Source organism: Megascapheus bottae, unplaced genomic scaffold (assembly GCF_031878675.1).
Source record: "Megascapheus bottae isolate mThoBot1 unplaced genomic scaffold, mThoBot2.hap1 HAP1_SCAFFOLD_50, whole genome shotgun sequence".
NCBI lineage: Eukaryota > Metazoa > Chordata > Mammalia > Rodentia > Geomyidae > Megascapheus > Megascapheus bottae.
The window spans coordinates 929342-936437 of NW_028327837.1; the positions used below are offsets into that span (position 1 = coordinate 929342).

The 7096-nt window shown below is 38.7% G+C and overlaps 1 non-coding gene across 1 annotated transcript; it reads right to left on the minus strand.

The window, feature by feature from the left end:
- Positions 1 to 6639: 6639 nt before the first annotated feature.
- Positions 6640 to 6892, minus strand: LOC150039043 (Nuclear RNase P). Its single transcript, XR_016534557.1, has one exon.
- Positions 6893 to 7096: the final 204 nt, after the last annotated feature.

Here is a 7096-nt window from a genome sequence, read left to right on the forward strand (position 1 = left end):
TGAAAAATTATTTTCTAATATAAATTTTTCTCCGGGTCTGCTGTAGGGCTTTTAAGATTATTTTAAGAAGCATCTTCGCTGCTACATTCATCGTGGGACATAAAGGGATGGAATTTTTAACATTTTGTATTGAGTTTTTGACCATATTTTTATTGTAAGCCTTTGGGTTACATTTTATTTGTGAAGTAAACTCTAAAGGAACTTTGTGCAGCTTCTGAGAGCCACTCAGACTTGTGATGTCGAAAATTCTCAGCATGAATAGTTTCCAGGCTTCTGGTGTGGCCACCTGAAAAGATGAAGATGATCGTTTGAGAACGTGCTTTTCTGCAATTATTAACAACTAGCTGGCGTCTGTGAACTAGTGGTCGTGCCCAGTACTCGCAGAATTCTGGCGCACGAAAGATTAGAGTGATCAAATCTAAAGAAAAAGACACCTCACCTTCCACTTCCCTGAGATGTGATTCCTTCTTCTGGAAAATTTGAACGTTAATAGTTACTTCTCACTGGTATGGGCATGAAATGAGCCGCTGAGCCAAAAGTCTATGCCAAAAGCAGTCAGCAAATAGAAACTTGTTATATTGCGATTATTGAAAAGTGTCTCTGCAAGCATGGCTTGTTAGCAGAATAACAGTATCATCAGCAGTTACTTCTGTAGCTATGGGATGTCCACCAATGCTGCAGACACTTGGATTAATTCTAGGGTACCCAACTGCTGCTGTATGCCAGCATGTCTCATTGTCTCAGAACATGCGACAACTGGCATCTTGATTGAAAAAAAGGTCCTTTTATTTATTCCTTATGTCCTCACCTTGCTGTTGCTAAGACCAGAACTTTCAAGTGGAGCAATATTCTTCAGTGGTTTCCAGCGTGTACTGGCTCTCCCCAACAGAACCTTCTTGTAAATGCAAATCCTGTGGGTACATGCCATTAGCTTCCCAAGGAGGCATGAAAAAGGATCCAGAATTCCAGACTAGCCTGAGATAACTGTGAGTACAAGCCAAGCCCAGGCTACATGGTGAGGTTCTGTCTCAAACAACACCAAACAAAAAAACAAAGTATCATGGTAGAGAATGCCAAGTATATCCTCAGGAAGAATTCATTTCTTTCAGAAGGTGAACTCTCTCCTCACAGCCTTCTCTGGGACCACTTGGTAAATAATATATAATAGGTTGATGGTAATTTGGTTTATAATGATGGTGTCGTCCTTAGGACAAGTGATAAATCTTAGTTTATGACATGGAATGTTTATTCACATGTGATCATAGAATGTTTTTGAGTGAGAACTAGAATGTGCTATAGGAATTCTTCAGCTTCACAAATGGAGAGAGAAGTCTGCAAAATATCTTCTGAAATTTCCTTCCAGGAGGTGCAAAATAAATAGTGATAAGAAACACATCACTTATTGCAAATGGTTTTCATACTTTTTTCTTTGCTTTCCTGGCTCATGCAGACTCATGATTGTGTGCGTTCTACTCATGGGAAAGATGGGTGGAAATGGAAACACATTAACAAAGTAGTATTCTATACAGGGAATTATAGAAGGTTTATGTAACGAAAAGGGTAATCCTAAATCTTATGAAACAAAACTGGGAACCTGGATTACATCTTCTAAAAGAGAGAAAAATGACACATTTTATTTTTCTGCTGATTTTTTTTAATATTCTTTCCACTAACATGGCAGATTGAAGTCAGAGCTGAGTTGTGGACAGGAAAGAGGAAGATATGGCTAATTCCCTTTACAAAATACATTCTAGCCAAGAAACAGAAGTGCTTAAGTGTGACATGATGAATCATGTTATTTCAGTACAAGTGTTAACAATGACGTGTTCACTTAGCAGCCATTCCTGTAATCTGCTGCATGGACAATGATAACCCACATTTTTCAGGACAATGCCACTCGACATTTTTCTTCAGAGTCATAGCCCCCTACGATCCGCAGTGTTAGCCAGTGCTGTGTCCCCAGCCTCTCCACTGCACCTGACTAGTTGTTCCCACTAACAGATGTTTTCTGCTGGACTTCTCCCACGGAAACTCAATTACAGCCACAACAATGATGCCACCCTCATGAAGACCTTCCTGAATTTTTAATATTGTGTTTAATGTGTAAGGATTCTGATAGAGAACAGCAGCATGCTAAGTCATAAATACGTCATTATCCTACCATAGGACCTGTTAATCTGCACTGGAAACCTTGAAGTGGAAAGTAGACCAGTTTTGTTTCTTTCACCCTTAGTGGCATGGGGGTTTTAATTGGATGACTTGGACATTAGACCTAGATCTGTGGCTTTCAGAGCCCTCTCACCCTCAGAGGCTCTGCCCACCTTTCATTGTTATGGTTTCCCTCTTCTTATATCTTCCCCATGACCTCTTCCTGTATGTAATGCGTACTCTGAAGGTGAAGGTAATCAGCATATTCACTCACACTATATAAGACACTATTTTTTCATCTGCCAATTCTCCTCTTCACCCACAGCACATCATAACCAATAAATATTAAAGACAAAAGGAATGGGCATAACTAAGACTTTTCCTTCTGGCTATAATAGTAGCTTGTACCAGAATAATTTGAATTAAGGGAAGTTTAAAAAGAAGTCATTGTATTCATTTATCAAAGGGTTATGTTTGTATTAATAATAACATCAATTAAAATACATATTTACATACAAAGACATATATTAAGGGAGATATCTGCACTATGTATACAGGTTTCTCTATTCTTCTGCGGGCACATTAATATTTTGTTACTTTATATCAATTCTATAAAACATGTAACTGAGAAATGTCTGCATATGAAAAACATGTATTTTGATAAATTTCATTCTTTTTAACTCCTATTTCTTCCTCTCCCCTAACACTGCTTTTATAAAAGTATTAATGGGGACATATTTCTTAATAGCTGATTGTTTTTCTGTTTTTCTATTTAAAGCCAACACTAAGAAAAACACAAGTTATCCTTTTTCATAGCTATTGACTATTCTAAAAGCAACACCATTTATTGCCTTTGGTTCTCATTTCTTATGATTACAATTATGCAGTATACAAACACATATAATTTTGATTAGACCCCACTAGAAATAAATACAAATTCTCCTGTAGGAAAAGTATCCTGATTCAGAAGTGCTGGCTCATTTGATTTTAGATATAAAAGCTTTGCTCACATTCTCCTCCATTGTATAGTCCAGACCCAAGCTGGCATTGAAAATGACTCACCTTTCTCAAGTTCTTCAGTCTATCAGTGTGGGGAAATCCCCGGAGAGTCACAAAGATGCCCAAGAAGCAATTGAAAATTTCTGCAAAGGCCATGAGATTTTGATTGTTAATAGACCATCGTCCTGAGGCAATCTCATAAATTTACAGGGGATTTTTTACTCCTCTAAAGGCTTCTTTCATTGCAAAAATAGATATGTAACAATATGTTACTCTCAGAAACTTTGAGATCTCAAGAAAAGCAAAAGTAAAAAGCAAATGTAGGCACCCTCCACTTGGTATAAAATTCAGTGTAGGAAGCATTAGGAATAAAATCAGCTTAAGAAATCAAGATAGCATTTCAATAAACTGCTATTGAAAACTCACACTAGATAAATTGGGAGGAGAATGAATATATGATGGAATAGGAGGAGGATGAGGGAGAAGGTTGGGGACCATATTAAGCCTTCTAAAATAAATTGTTTGCCCCAGTTTTCCCAACAGAATGTACCTTCTGTTAATTCACAGGTTAGCAGGTTAGCTCTTTGCAAAACTCCAGAAATACCAAGAACCATCTGGATGTATAGAATATAAATCAGATTTTCTCCATAATTTGCAAAGTAACTTTTTATTCTCTCTGTTTATTTCCCTCCATCTCTTTCCATGTCTCTCTCTCTGATTCTTTTTCCCCTTCTTCCCTCACTCCTTCCCACTCTCCCTCCCCCCACGCTTGTATTTTCTTTTTCTTCAAAGAACACACTCCTTGTCCATGGAGATGACTTCAAATTTCAATTATTGCTATCTTTACATAATTTTCACCTCCTCCTGATATATGTAGTTTCTCAGAAGAATAAGAAACCTATTCAAATCACTCCACACAGTCCCCAAGTCCTACCTTTATTTTAATGTATCTCTCCTCTGTGGGTTAATCTATGCAATTCAGAGGCGTGTCTTTTTTTTTTTTTAATTTTCTTGTGGGTCATGGGGCTTGAACTCAGCCTGTGTGTTGTCCCTGAGCTCTTTAGCTCAAGGCTAATACCCTACCCTTGATCTAAGTCCCACTTCCCTTTTGTTAGAGGTTAATTGGAGATAAGAGTTTCAAGGCCTTTTGTGCTCAGAATGGCTTTGAACCTTGATCCTTAGGTCTCAGGCTCCTGAGTAGCTAGGATTACAGGCATGAGCCCCCCCCCCTCCCGCCAGAGCTGTATCCTTTGTCATGGCTGTTGCCTTCTATGGAAAGGCCTATTGTGTATACTTTTGATACTCTTTCAGTACCACTTCCACAACTTGGCCCTCAGAGGTTGTGGGGAGGGACAAACTCTGTGTAGAGTGCTCATTGGCAAATGACAAACATTTGTCACCCATAGTGTTATCAGGTATTGGGGACATGACAGATCAGAACTTACTTCAAGTAACAGCAGAAGGTAGATGTGGTAGTCCACTATGAAAGGACTTGTTCATTGTGAACTTTGCTTTGTGTTATTTTTTCCAATGTCTTACAGAGTTCTTGATAAAGAGAAATGTTGTGAAGCTGAAGGAAAGGGCAGGAAGCATTACTGCATAGAGAATAATTAGGCTAAATCATTCTTTTAAGTTTTATTTTCATGTTTTCTATTTTAAACATCTTTTCTTTTATATATATATGTATATATATATATATATTTTTTTTTTTTTGCCAGTCCTGAGCTTGAGCTCAGGGCCTGAGCACTGTCCTTGGACTTTCTCAAGGTTAGAGCTCTACCACTTGAGCCTCAGCACCACTTCCAGCTTTTTTCTATGTATGTGCTACCGAGGAATCAAACCTGGGTCTTCGTGAGTGCTAGGCAAGCACTCTACCACTAGGCCAAACTCCCACCCCCATTTTTAGTATATATTTTAAAGTATCCACTAAGTGCTTAGCATTATCCTGCGTGTAATTCTGATACTGTTACACTGTCAATTTTGTAACTTGAATTTTTTAATGAACGTTGCAATGCAAACATTTATTTATATTATATAACTTTTGTTATAAATATAAATGATGTCTCAATATGAGAATTATTGATTTGGGAAAAATTATCATCATCTCTATCTTCTATACCCAGGTGATACCACTTCATTCACATAAGCATAAATCTCTTCCTCCATGTAAGTGGTTTCTTTTCTATTACGAGGCAGGGTCCTCTTTCCCTTTTGTCTTTCCTTTGGCCACTGCCACTGTGTTTGCACATGCTCAGTAGTACAATCCATTTTGGAAACCAGGCAGAGAACACGATCTCAGTCAGTGCTGGCAAATGCACCTTCCTTCAACAATTGGCGGCCACATTAGCAAGGCCCTGGCTCGAAATCTCATCAGTTACCTAATCCCAGCTTTGAAATTTCTGCACTCAGGTCCAACCCCTCTTGCAGCTTTCACACTAAACTCCAAGGACTGCTCATCTCTTCAAATATGAACATTTAGATGGATATTCTGGATTCCAAGATGAATGCGATGGTCTGTAGCAGAAAGCCCAGTACAGCCTATCTATACTTGAGAATATCCAGATTTGATGTGGGCCCACGGTGGGACGCAGGCTCTGACTTGTGGACTTGTAATCGTCCTGCCTCAATCACTGACGTGCTGAGGGATTAGAAACAGGCAACTCTACACCTGGCTTTCAGAAAGTCAGATTAGCATCCAGAATTACAGGCGGTGCATCTTAGGAAGAGTGTCTATTTTCAGTCTCTTGGTGTCATTCTAGGCCTTTTTGGCCCCAACATTTCTCCTCCCTACAAGGTAAAGGCTTTCAGTTGTTCTCTACTTTCACTGTTGCCTGACATCTCTTATTTTAGTCATTTCTTGATGTTTTTCTCTCTGCTTTTGTGTTTTATTCTCGATTGATCACACATCCCATCAACCATCTAGTATGCATATCAAATCCAGATTTAAGACCATTAAGAAAGGAAGCATCCAACATTAACAAATCTGATCCTGTTCATTTCCCTCCAAATACTTCCTTGAGTTTGTGTTTTAATACATTTTTTGTCTAATCAGTTGTTAGTTGAAGAAAACCAAGCTATTTAGCCCCTTCATTCACTCTCACTGTGTTGTTCTTTTTGTACCTTTCTTTTTTTTTTGTTTGTTTTCGTTTTTGTTTCTTGCCAATCTTGGGCATGAGCTCAGGGCTTGGGCACTGTCCTTGGACTTTCTCAAGGTTAGAGCTCTACCATTTGAGCCTCAGCACCATTTCTGTTTTTTTTCTATGTATGTGGTACCGAGGAATCGAACCCAGGTCTTCGTGCATGCTAGGCAAGCACTGTACCACTAGGCCAAACTCCCAGCCCCCTTTTTGTACCTTTCTAATGACAATTTATAATGACACTTCACACGTTTTATGTAAACCTCTCTTTTCTCATGGATTTTAGAAGCTGCTGTTGCAAAGGCTTTCTTAAAACTTCTTGTAATGGGCTATAAATTTCCCCATATTTTATGCCAATAAAGTTTCTGGTGGTTGCTTTTATCAATAAGACAATTTCATGTGCTGCAGGAAACTATTACTTGATGAAGGATTCAAAGTGGCATATGGCGCTATTGGAAATTTGATCACTTTAAAAAGTGAGTTTTGGCATCTCCTGCCAGGTCTGCCCTTGCACAGAGCCCTGCTCTCTAGGAACTCACCTCCCTGAAACTCCGGAAACTCTGGGAGAGACCTGCTAGGTCCCCTGCTGACCCTAATCTCAGATCTTCATTTGTATATATGCATATTTGGTTATTTGAAGTCAGATAGGGAAGGGAGGAAAACAAGATGAGGAGCAAGGGTAGGGGGAGGGAAATGGGGACCAAGACATGAGAAAGCGTATCAATGTTTGTGAAGTAATGTACCTTCCATCTGGTGAATATAATGTAATCCTTCTATTAATTATAATTTAAAAATATATGAAAAAAGTGAGT